Genomic DNA, 11,284 nt, shown 5'->3' on the forward strand with positions numbered 1-11,284 from the left:
TAGGGCCGCTCAGAGGGGCGTGACCCGAGGGGGCGTGACCTGAAGGGCGTTGACGGAGAGGAAGAGTCTGGGAAAGGGAGGCTGGAATGCTTAGGACCCCGCCAAGGTCTCGCCCCAGCTTCCCGTAGGGTGATCCCAGGAGGAGGTGCGGGGGACAAGGCGGTTCTAGAGCAAGGCCTCCTGCAGTCCCAGGCATCAGAGAGGAAGGAGCGCCCTCTTGTACGGGGTGCTGAGGCCAGCCTGGGGCACAGAGTAGGTGATGTGAGAGGAAGGAGCCCACACCACCGCCCTCTCCCCAAAGCGGACGGGTTCCCGGGAGGTGCGTTTACTTTTTTTCAAACAAAACTAATTTATGAAGCATCTGGCCTCTAGCTGGCGGTCCTCCCAGTTGGTGGACACAGTGCCAACCGTGGTGAAGTTTGTATTATACCACAAACAAGCAAGCTAAGGGTGTTGCGAAGCAACAGCTTAGAGAAGCCACTTTGGTTAATAGAAAGAACCCGGAAGGCTTCTGTAAATAAGGATGTGATCTTGGGTGTCTCTTGAAAGATGACAAGGAACCAACCTTGAGAATGGGGGCAGTTTTGTTCATGAGAGTCAGGCCTGGATTCTAACGTTACATGTTTACAGTGCCCAACCCAGAACACTCCCAGCCTCGAGCTGCCTCCCTTGGGGTTTGTGGCTGAAAACCTCACGTTTAAAAAAATCACTGCTGTTTCATTTTTCCTTCTTTGCTCTTAATACAAACTGTTCAGAGAAATGTGAAGGTACACAAAATAAACGTTTAAAGGCATCTTATTTTGAATAAACACAGAATTACAGCTGCAAAGACATTACAGAGGTCAGAAGGACCCGCTTCCCATGATACTCGTGCCTGTAGCTGTAGTTTCAAAACAGGAAATTAACCCTGGCAGAATATGTATATTAATACGCCACTTTATCTCACACGTAATTCTTGTGACCACAGTTATAAAGATACGGAGCTATTGCATCCCTGCCCAGATCTTCCTCTTGGTCGCTGTAATCAGTGTTGGCTGTGTGATTTCAGATACTGCACAGTGGTTTGCTCTCAGGAAATGATATAGATTCCTGGACTTTATAGCTGTTGTTGTGAAGAACAGAACAAGGAACAGTGGAGAGGGATAAAGACAGCCTTTGTTCGAGGTGAAAGTTCTAAACTTTTAAACCTTATGACTCATCTCTCCCAAGCTGACTTCCCATAATATAGGTCACATGCTTGCAAAGACCTGATTTTAGCCCTGGGGATGGTGGCACAGCTCACGCAATCACCTTATCAGCCTTTCCAGGTACGGTGTTGAGTAGAGAAGGACGGGCTGAAGTAGTTAACAGTCTGATCTCTTGGACTCCTCCTTGATCAAGTGCCCAGCTTCCTCCATATTTTCTTTTGGCTATAAACACGGCCCGGAGGCTTGAACTTCCTGTCTGTGCTGTGGCTCTCAGGGAAGCAGAGTAAATAAGAAATTAAACCCTCTTGCATACTGTGATAAGGTATTTAGGTTTCACAGCTTTTTACTGGAAAAGAAAGTGGTATTTCAAAGTGTGTTTATCAGCACTGCTCAGGCTATGAACTGACTTTCACGGCAGCCCCAGCCAGCGTCTTTTCTGAAGAATTGCCCTTTGGGACACAGGGCTTGGTAAACATTTGCCGCACTTAATTCGGATTGCATCAGTTCTAGCATTAATTCTGGGCCCCAGTGAAGAGCAAACTTCTGGGAATAGATGAGAGTTTCCAATTCTGAGTTAGATATTTTGACTATCACTTGCCAATAAAACTGTTATATTTTGACTTTCACACGAATTCTTTGTAAATGCCTGCTTTAAATAAGCTTTAAAAATAAGTTTTAGGGGGGTTCAGTGGTTAGAAGTACTTTTGTTCTTTCAGAGGACTTTAGTTCTCAGCACCCACACTGGGCAGTTCATAGCCACCTGTAACATCAGTTTCAAGGGATGTATCTACTTTCTTCAGGACTCCGAGAAGACCAGGCACACATGCAAAGCACTAATATACATGCAGGCAACACGCACGCACACACACACACACACACACACACACACACACACACACACCACAAATATCTCCCTTTAAAATTCCCAGAATGATTAGGAGTTAGAACTTTCTAAAAGAGGGCTGGAGAGATGGCTTGCTCCCCAGTCATGGGGATGGAAGTTTAGATCCAGCCTAGTGATCCACTGTGGAGCCAGCCCTGCAGCAAAGGAAAAATGTTGTGTGTGTCTAACTTGTTCTATAACCAATAAAGACTTGGGAGTCAGATATTGGAGTGAAAACTTGATAGATCAAAGAAGCAGCAGAGGAGTGACCAGCTGACCTCTCCGCACTTCCCAGACCATAAAGGGTTCAACAGAAAGCCCATGACTCCTCAAGTCCCTCACTACTCCTTCCTGTGCATGTTATCCATATCCTTGGTCCTCCATAGTCTCTATGACTAATTCTTTCCACACCCTAAATCATTTACTTATTCCTTTACACCTTGTGTTTTTACGTCTTAGGTCATTTCCTGTGTCCCTTTAGCGGTAAGTTGCATCTGAAGCCTGATTATCCTTTACCATAAAGCCCGTGAACAAGGCAAACCAGCCTGTGTTAACAAGAAACTTATCTAATGAACTACCCAAGTTGTTGTAACCTTGTGGGGAAGGAGCTGTTAAACTGGCGAAGCTATCACCAACCTAGGTGTCAGACACAATCAGATCTGTACAGCAATTTCTTTTATCATTTTATTAAAAATAAAACCTGAGAGATCCACAGAGAAACTGGGAAAGGATCCTGCCTCTCTCCACTTTCCAGATCGAAAGGACCACACAACCTCTGTCCGTCCGCCCCCCCCCATGTGTCCTCCTGTCCTCTGAGGCCACCAGGAAACTCTATGGTCCACCCTAACCAACTGAATGTGGACTCCACTCTCCGAATCAAGGTCAGACACCATTGGTGGTCTCAGAGCAATCAACACAAACAGATCTCCTCCAACATTCCCCCCCTTTTTGTCTAAATAAAAAGGAAAGGTTTTAACTCTATCATAGTAAAACTATATACATTAAGAACAATTATCAGGCTGGGAGATGGTGGCCTTTAATCCCAGCACTCAGGAGACAGAGGCAGGTGGATCTCTGTGAGTTCAAGGCCAGCCTGGTCTACAGAGTGAGTTCCAGGACACGCTCCAAAGCTACATAAAGAAATTCTGTTTTGGAAGAAAAATAAAAAAAACAGTTGTCAGGTATTATCTAAATAGAATGGAAAGATATTAACTTTAACAAATTAAACTATAGGCAATAATAACAATTATCAATAAGAATTACATTCACAATACTCTATTATTCATCCTCTCTTGGTAAGTCCAAAATTTTGAACCTAGTTTACTTTCCGGCATGACTAAGTAAACCTATAGTGATAGCTATCTGATCTTCAGCCCCATCAAAAACCCAAGAAGGATATAATATTACTGAGTAAATAGGAAGTGTAGAGCAAGCAACTTCCAGATAAATGAGAAATGAAAGAGATATCTGGCTGTCTGAACAGTCACCCGAGATTCCTCTGCAACATTAGGACATCTGTCTTTGGCCTACAGGCCTAGAATATCCGACAGACTTTTCTGTGAAATAGGAATTTTGAAGGACTGGCCCACTTTGTATTGGCAAAATTTGTAAGTTGCCTGCTTTTGTGTCTTGCTTGTCCATTTTGGGCAGCATACTGTCCGCAGTTGAGGCGGGAGTAGTTTCTTTGCCTCATGGCTAACTTTGACACAGTGAAAGCCAACTCCATAAGGAGTTTTCAGTGCCCATCATCCTCTTTGGTGCTGCCAGGAGCAGACACAGACAGATATCACTGTCATGAAAAGCCCCGGTTATTAAAACATTAAAATGGCATATTCTGTAGGTGTCTGAAGTGTTTAACAATCATCTATTATTTAAAATATGCTTCTAATTGACCTAACAGAATTATAAATTTGATTGTTATGGATGACTAACTACCAACTTGTATTTCTTTATTATCTGAAATAGATGTCAAGTTCTAGAACTTTACATCACAATTTTAAATGAGCTGCGTAGTTACAATACCTGGAACAAGAAATAGAAACATAAAATACAGTATAACAAAAATAACCTTAAATTTTTATCAATATAACAAAAATACCTTAAACAAGAGTAGAAATGTATATACTGTATAACAAAAATAATATTAAATTCATATCATTATGCAAAATATCTGAAACAAGAGTAGAAATATATAGAGTATGTTCTAACAAAAAAACCTTAAATTTGAATCAATATACAAAAATCCATACCAATGTAAAATATTTGCGATTAATAGTTGCTTTTTAGCTTAAAGTAGATTCAATAATCTGCCCTTTTATCCTAGCATTTCTATATCCCCCTTTTTTCTTTTCAGAAAGAGATTCTTGAATCTAACCTTGCTTAGTTTCCTCCCTGACCATGATCAATAACTTGTAACTGACTCCTTTAAACAAGGATAAGCATCAATAATCCACCCCAACTCCTGGGAATGTGGGCATTGTGTTCTTAAAATGACTTCCTGTTGTCTGTGGGAGACAGAATCTTTAGGGGACTTTAAGAAAATTAGGATGATGGTGAAGTTCTAGAGGAGTTAGCTGTTGTCCGATCTTGGTGTGCTGGAATAAGGCAGGGCTTCTCTGGAGTCCTGGCTGGAGTAGTCTGAGGCTGCACCATCTTACCTAGTTGTCTTGAAATCGCCCTGAGCAGTTTGTAGTCCACAGCTGATCTTTGCAAGATGTTTATCAGTTTAGTAGCATTACCACAACCCAGGTGGAATCATCATTGTGGGGTCCCATTATCTTTTTGGAGACTTCAAAGGTCGCTGTTAGAAATGTTCACAGTTCACTGCAGAAAGCTTAAACATTTTAAATGCATATGCAGCAGAACCTTGGAGAAACTAAAGGACTGTTACCTAGTAAATACACCAAGGACAAACAGACTTCATCCATAGTTACTCGCTTCAGCCTCAAACCTGAAATTACATATAGAAAGCTAGATGAAGTCTAAATCTATATAGTACTCTATATGACCATGAAATCACAACGGAAAGTTTAAACATATATACATATATTAGTCTTATAAATTTTGAGATAATATTTATACCTTAAGAAAAGTTTTAAAGCATCAAAGTAAATCTGAGGGATTATGAGATTAGTGGCAAGAGACTAGTCCTTAAAGTTAGGCTTTCTTGTGTCCCATAGCAGGTGGCTCTTCTGACACAAGACAGGGACTTTGGCTTTCCTTTTAAAGGCATGGCTTGGGTGTAAGAAAGAAGAGAGCCACTCTCTAGCTTTAATTTCAAATTGAGTTGGGACTACATAAAGACCATCTGCCTAGCGTGTCTATGGAGAACTGTAGAAACAAATATTTTGATAGATTTATGAAATTTTATCTTGTTGGAATACCATTAGGTCAATTTACTCCTTTTCTGGGGATGATTCTCCCTTCTTCAGATGCTTCATTTGTCCTTAGATGCTTTTGTTCTCCTAGAAAGACAAAAATAAAATCATGCATTAATCTGAACTTTGGGGAGTGTTTCTTTTTTTTTTTTGAAAGGTTACATCAGATGAAATGAAAGGAATTTGTTAGTCTTTTAAGTTAATTCAGATTGAATGGTCATGCAATTACATGAAATACTGCCTCTCCTAACCAAGAGGTCTCTTCTGTTTAAATCAAATCTTTAACAATCTTGATGGTATTCATAACTTTTCTTTTCTTGTGGAAACAAAAGCAAAATCTCTTCCCCAACATAACACATATTCTGGTTTCCATTCTGATGTCAACACATCTTTAAAGTATACAGACTGATTTAATTCATCAATTTTTTTCTATTATCCAATGTCTTTCCACAACTGTCATTCCTTTCTCATTAGCTTTTAAACAATTTAAATTTAATAACTCATTGTGCAATCTGTCTCTGAGGGTCTTTATTACCCTTTTCTGTTTATTAGGCATATTTTTATGGTATGATTAGATATTTCTATAATTACTGGTTCTATAGGTATACCTGTGATATGCTTTATAGTGCAATATATTAAAAAGTGTTTCATTTTACTAGAGACATATGCTGGAGCATTGTCAGTCTTAATTTGTACAGGTATCCCCCATAATGTCCACAGCTTCTAATAAATGTGTAATTACACAATCAACTTAAAGCAATTGCCCATTGAAATCCTGAATATGTTAAGATGTGTTTTCCATTGCTGCAAATAATCACATCCCCAAAGATTCATTGCTATGTTAGCCATATATGGTTTTAATTTTTATATTCTTGCACTTTGTTTAACCCGAGATAAAGTTCCAATCCCAAGAAGTTGAACATTTACCTTCTGAAGAGGCCAATCTGGATTCCAAGATTTTGGTGAAATTATTGTTACAACCATGCCTGTGTCAATTAAACTTTCAATTATAATTCCATTTATCCATATTTCCGCTTTGGTCTTTGGTCATTTATAGAAGTTTGCCAAAATACTTGTTTTATGGTCTCTCCTGAAAATTTTGTTTTATCTGTGAAAGTCACTCCAGAGCAGCATGGTTTTTAACAAGGGGTATTAGGTCCTCTGTGGAGGAATTCCCTCGTGCTGACAGGGAATGATTGAACCACGTGTGGCATTAGGGCCTTCAAGAGGCCCCCTAAGGGCTGTCCTTGTCTGCCCTTGTTGGTCTGCATTCATTGGTCCAGTGTCAGCCTTTGCCACATGTTCTGCATACTTTAGAAAGCTGGGGCCTTCTGTTTGGATTATATCTAGAAAAAACATTGTTTCTAAGAAGGCCTTATCTACAATTCCTTTTTTAAAATTCATGTTTTTAAATTTTTTTATTGATATCTATTGATCTCTGAATTTTTCTCTGCTCCCCTCAATGCCTCTCCCCTCTCCCTTCAGTCCTCCCCCAAGGTCCCAATGCTCCCAATTTACTCAGGAGATCTTGTCTTTTTCTACTTTCTACATCCCATGTAGATTAGATATATGTAAGTTTCTCTTAGTGACCTCATTGTTGTCTAAGTTCTCTGGGATTGTGGTTTGTAGGCTGGCTTTATTTGCTTTATGTTTAAAAACCACCTATGAGGGGCTGGAGAGATGACTTAACAGTTAAGAGCACTGACTGCTCTTCCAGAGGACCCGGGTTCAATTCCCAGCACCCACATGGCAGCTCACAACTGTCTGAAAATGCAGTTCCACGAGATCTGACACCTTCACACCAATGCACACAAAATAAAGTTAAATAAATCATAAAAAAAAAAACTGGGCATGGTAAAAAAATTAAAAAAAAACTCACCTATGAGTGAGTACATGTGATAATTGTCTTTCTGGGTCTGAGTTACCTCACTCAAAATAATGTTTTCTAGCTCCATCCATTTCCTGCAAAATTCAAGATGTCATTATTTTTTCTGCTGTGTAGTACTCCATTGTGTACATCTTCCACATTTTTCATAGCCATTCTTTGGTTGAGGGACATTTAGGTTGTTTCCAGGTTCTGGCTATGACAAACAAAGCTGCTATGAACATAGTTGAGCACATGTCCTTGTGGCACGATTGAGCATCCTTTGGATATATACCCAAAAGTGATATTACTGGGTCTTGAGGAAAGTTGTTTCCTAATTTTCTGAGAAGTCACCACTCTGACATCCAAAGGGGTTGTACCAGTTTGCATTCCCACCAGCAATGCAGAAGTGTTCGCTTTCCCCCACAACCTCTCCAGCATAAGCTGTCATCAGTGTTTTTGATCTTGGTCATTCTTACAGGTGTAAGATGGAATCTCAGAGTTGTTTTGATTTGCATTTCTCTGATGACTAAGAATGTTGAACATTTCCTTAAGTGTCTTTCAGCCATTTTAGATTCCTCTGTTGAGAGTTCTCTGTTTAGGTCTGTACTCCATTTTTTTTATTGGATTATGTTATCTTTTGGTGTCCAATTTCTTGAGTTCTTTGTATATTTTGGAGATCAGCCCTCTGTCTGATGTGGGGTTAGTGAAGATCTTTCCCCATTCTGTAGGCTGTTGTTTTGTCTTGTTGACTGTGTCCTTTGCTTTACAGAAGCTTTTCAGTTCCAGGAAGTCCCATTTGTTAATTGTTTCTCTCAGTGTCTGTGTTGCTGGAGTTATATTATGGAAGTGGTTCCCTGTGCCAATGTGTTCAAGTGTACTTCCTAAAAGACCTGGATAAATCCAGACCCCTCTAGCAGAAAAAAATAGAGCCAAAAATCTAAGCAGGAAGAGAAGAGCCAAAAATCTAGGTTAGCTGGTTCAGTGACTCTATTTTAGGAACTAGTTGAAGATAAAGTTAGATTATAATCTTGAGAAACAGAAAGTTACCCCCTTGTGATGATCACTGGTATTTTTGCAATTTTCCAGTGACGCCCTCCATACGCTCTTTGGATTACTGGGTTGTGGTTTCTTCCCTTAAATACCTTTTCTCCCAGCTACTCCAGGTTGAACTCTTTACCCCTGCATGGGAAATGAGTTTCGGCCCCAGTGCACTGGTTCCTGTCCTGTCAATAAACCTCAAGGACAGTCTTTCATGAGTTCCTGGGGGGGGGGTTGAGTTATCCTGAGACTTGAGTAAGAGTCTCCCAGCTCGGGAGGTCTTTCAGTGTCTCAACAGGTTTATTTGAACAAAGTAACTCCTGAGTGAGTTCTTCAGTCCCAGAAATCAAGGCTGGAGAAGCTGCCCACCTGAAGTAAAGCAAGGGGATTATATAGGTTATAGGTGAGGGGTGATGATGTGTCTGCCACAAGTTGGGTTTGTGCCCAAGAATGGTCAAAAGCTGAATGCTTAAGTGGGGATGGAGGCAGCTGGCCACTCCAGGGAAGGAAGTTGTCAGGGACCATTGTCCTAAAGATGATAGCAGGGACCATTGTCCTAAGGATGTTTGCAGAGAGCCCCACACCCCAACTGTCTTGAGAACTATTTGTTAACGGAACCCACCCCACATTCCAACTATCTTGAGAACTATTTGTTGATAGAATCACAAAAGGAATATTTCTGCTTGCACAGAGAACACTAGGTGTGCTGACTGGTGACCTTTGCTACCCCGGCAAAGTTCCTTCTTACCCCTACCCCCCACCCCAAGCCAAATTCCTCATTCAAGGGCTATATAAGCTGCAACCATTACCCTAATGTTGTCAAGTGAGACATTGACAACAGAACTTTGCTTGGTCTCCTCCTTCTCTCCCGTCCATGATTCTTTCAGGTAGTGCCTCTTCAGACCCTGAATAACTGGACCTGCTGGGCGGGTCAGGAAGCTGCAGTAGCCACCAAGAATGCAGAACTGGGCTTTTGGTGTCTTCCCTTTGTTTGGAGACTCTGAGTGTTTAGTGTTGGGGAGAGAGACAGGAATGCAACTTCCCAGACGGCAAGGATGAGCTGGAGCTACAGCATTGGTCTCGCTTTGTCTTTGCTCAATTTTCAGCTCTAGCTATTTGGATAAACTAAGTAATACAAGAACTTGAAAAATAGGTTTGATCCCCCAAGAAAGTCCTTTTACAAGGTTGAGCATACAGGCAAGTTCCCATTCCCTCAGGGACCTGAAGAAATTTACTGCTTGATAAAAAGGGGAGACAAATTCTTATCTTTGGCAGGAGGAACTTTCTGCCCTTCTATTAACACATGACTGGTGCCTATTGTCAAGGTCCTCAAAACCCATTATCTTAAGCCACACCCCAGCTCACGAGCCTCCTTTCTCCCACTTAATCCTACATGCAACTGTAGAGTTTAACTGTATTCTTTTTCAGTAGACATGCTGGCAGCCGTCATGATTCACCATCAGATTGTGTCGGTCTCCTCTCCCCTTGCCAACTCCACAAAAAAGAGAAAAGGGTATTTCTTTTTTTACTAAGCTAAAAAGCATAATATATGGTTTTTATTGCTTTTTCTCATATGTTGTTGGCATTTGATTAGCATTTCAGGTCACCAAATTAAATACTGATTGACCGTGATGATGGTAACATTAGGACGTGGAGATGGGGTTGAGGATGTGCTATGAATCTCTAACTGAATCAGTCCTAAGGAAATTTAATCAGTCTTCTTCCTGTACTCATTAGAAATGTTTCAGTAAGAACAGGGAAGTTCGTAATTATCTCCTACTTTAAACGACTGGTCCAGGCTGTTCTCGCTGCCTTTAATGACATCAGCCAACCAAACACTTGCAGAAACAGAAAAGACAAGCCTTGTGTTTGTGCCATTCTGTTGGGTCCAGGGGTTTGGCGCAATGATGGGGGCAGAGAACAGACCACCAAAGTCTGTTAAACCAGAAGCAAGCTTTATTATGGAAAAAGCAAGAAAAATTCATTATGGGCACACAAAGCTTATCAGCTATAGCTGTGACTACAGCCAGAGAATGGTTTCTGTAGCTGTGGCAACGAGGGTTGGTTTTGGACCTCCTTTTATAGTAAAATCAAGCACCAGGAGTGGGCCAAAGAGCTTTTACATCCCTGAGGTCAGGCTTAAAGTCACATTGCATTTTAAGTTTTACAGCTTTTGGTTGAAGGACATTAGACTGTTAACTTAGCCTGTTTGTGAAAGCCTGTGGCTGATACAGCCACTTTTCACTGTCCCTGTAAGGATGCAAGGCAGACAGTAGAGTCACATAGGGAACAGTTAAAGATGAAGGGAAACAAACAGAGGGTCCCATAGAGACAACAGTTAGACGCTAACCTTTGTCTGCAGTACCTGCCTGGCTGGGAAGCTGGGAGGCAGGAGACAGTTGTTAAAAGTTTACCTCTGTCCACGTGGCTGCCAGGATGTCTGCTCTTAAGGCAGAAAGTGTTTGTTAAAGGTTAACACTGGTTGTCAACATTATTTATTTATTTTTCTCCCAAATTGTGTTTGGGCTTACAACTTTATATTTCTATATTCCTGGACTGGTCACTTTATTTCTTCATTCTATTTCTGGACTCTTCACTGTCCAGGTTGGCAAATCTGGTATGTTTCTTTGGGTGTGTATATTATAATTTACTATAAAACAGTAAGACTTTTTGTCTTTTCTTTTTTTCAGGAAATTGTTCCAGGATGTGAGTCATCGTAGGGGATTTTGTTCATTTGGGGTGTGGCAACAGATCCATTACATCACAGTATGTGGTAAGATATCAGGAGTTCAGCTTTAGGAGCTTATGGTGGGGGGCATTGCATTGTTGTTGTTTAATAGGTTTGTCCAAGGGGCACTATAATTATTTGCTTTTTAAGCTCCCTTAGACAATGTTTATTGAAGATCTACTATCTGCCGGATAGCGTAGTAGG

This window comes from Microtus pennsylvanicus, chromosome 9 (genome assembly GCF_037038515.1).
Source record: "Microtus pennsylvanicus isolate mMicPen1 chromosome 9, mMicPen1.hap1, whole genome shotgun sequence".
Classification (NCBI taxonomy): Eukaryota; Metazoa; Chordata; class Mammalia; order Rodentia; family Cricetidae; genus Microtus; species Microtus pennsylvanicus.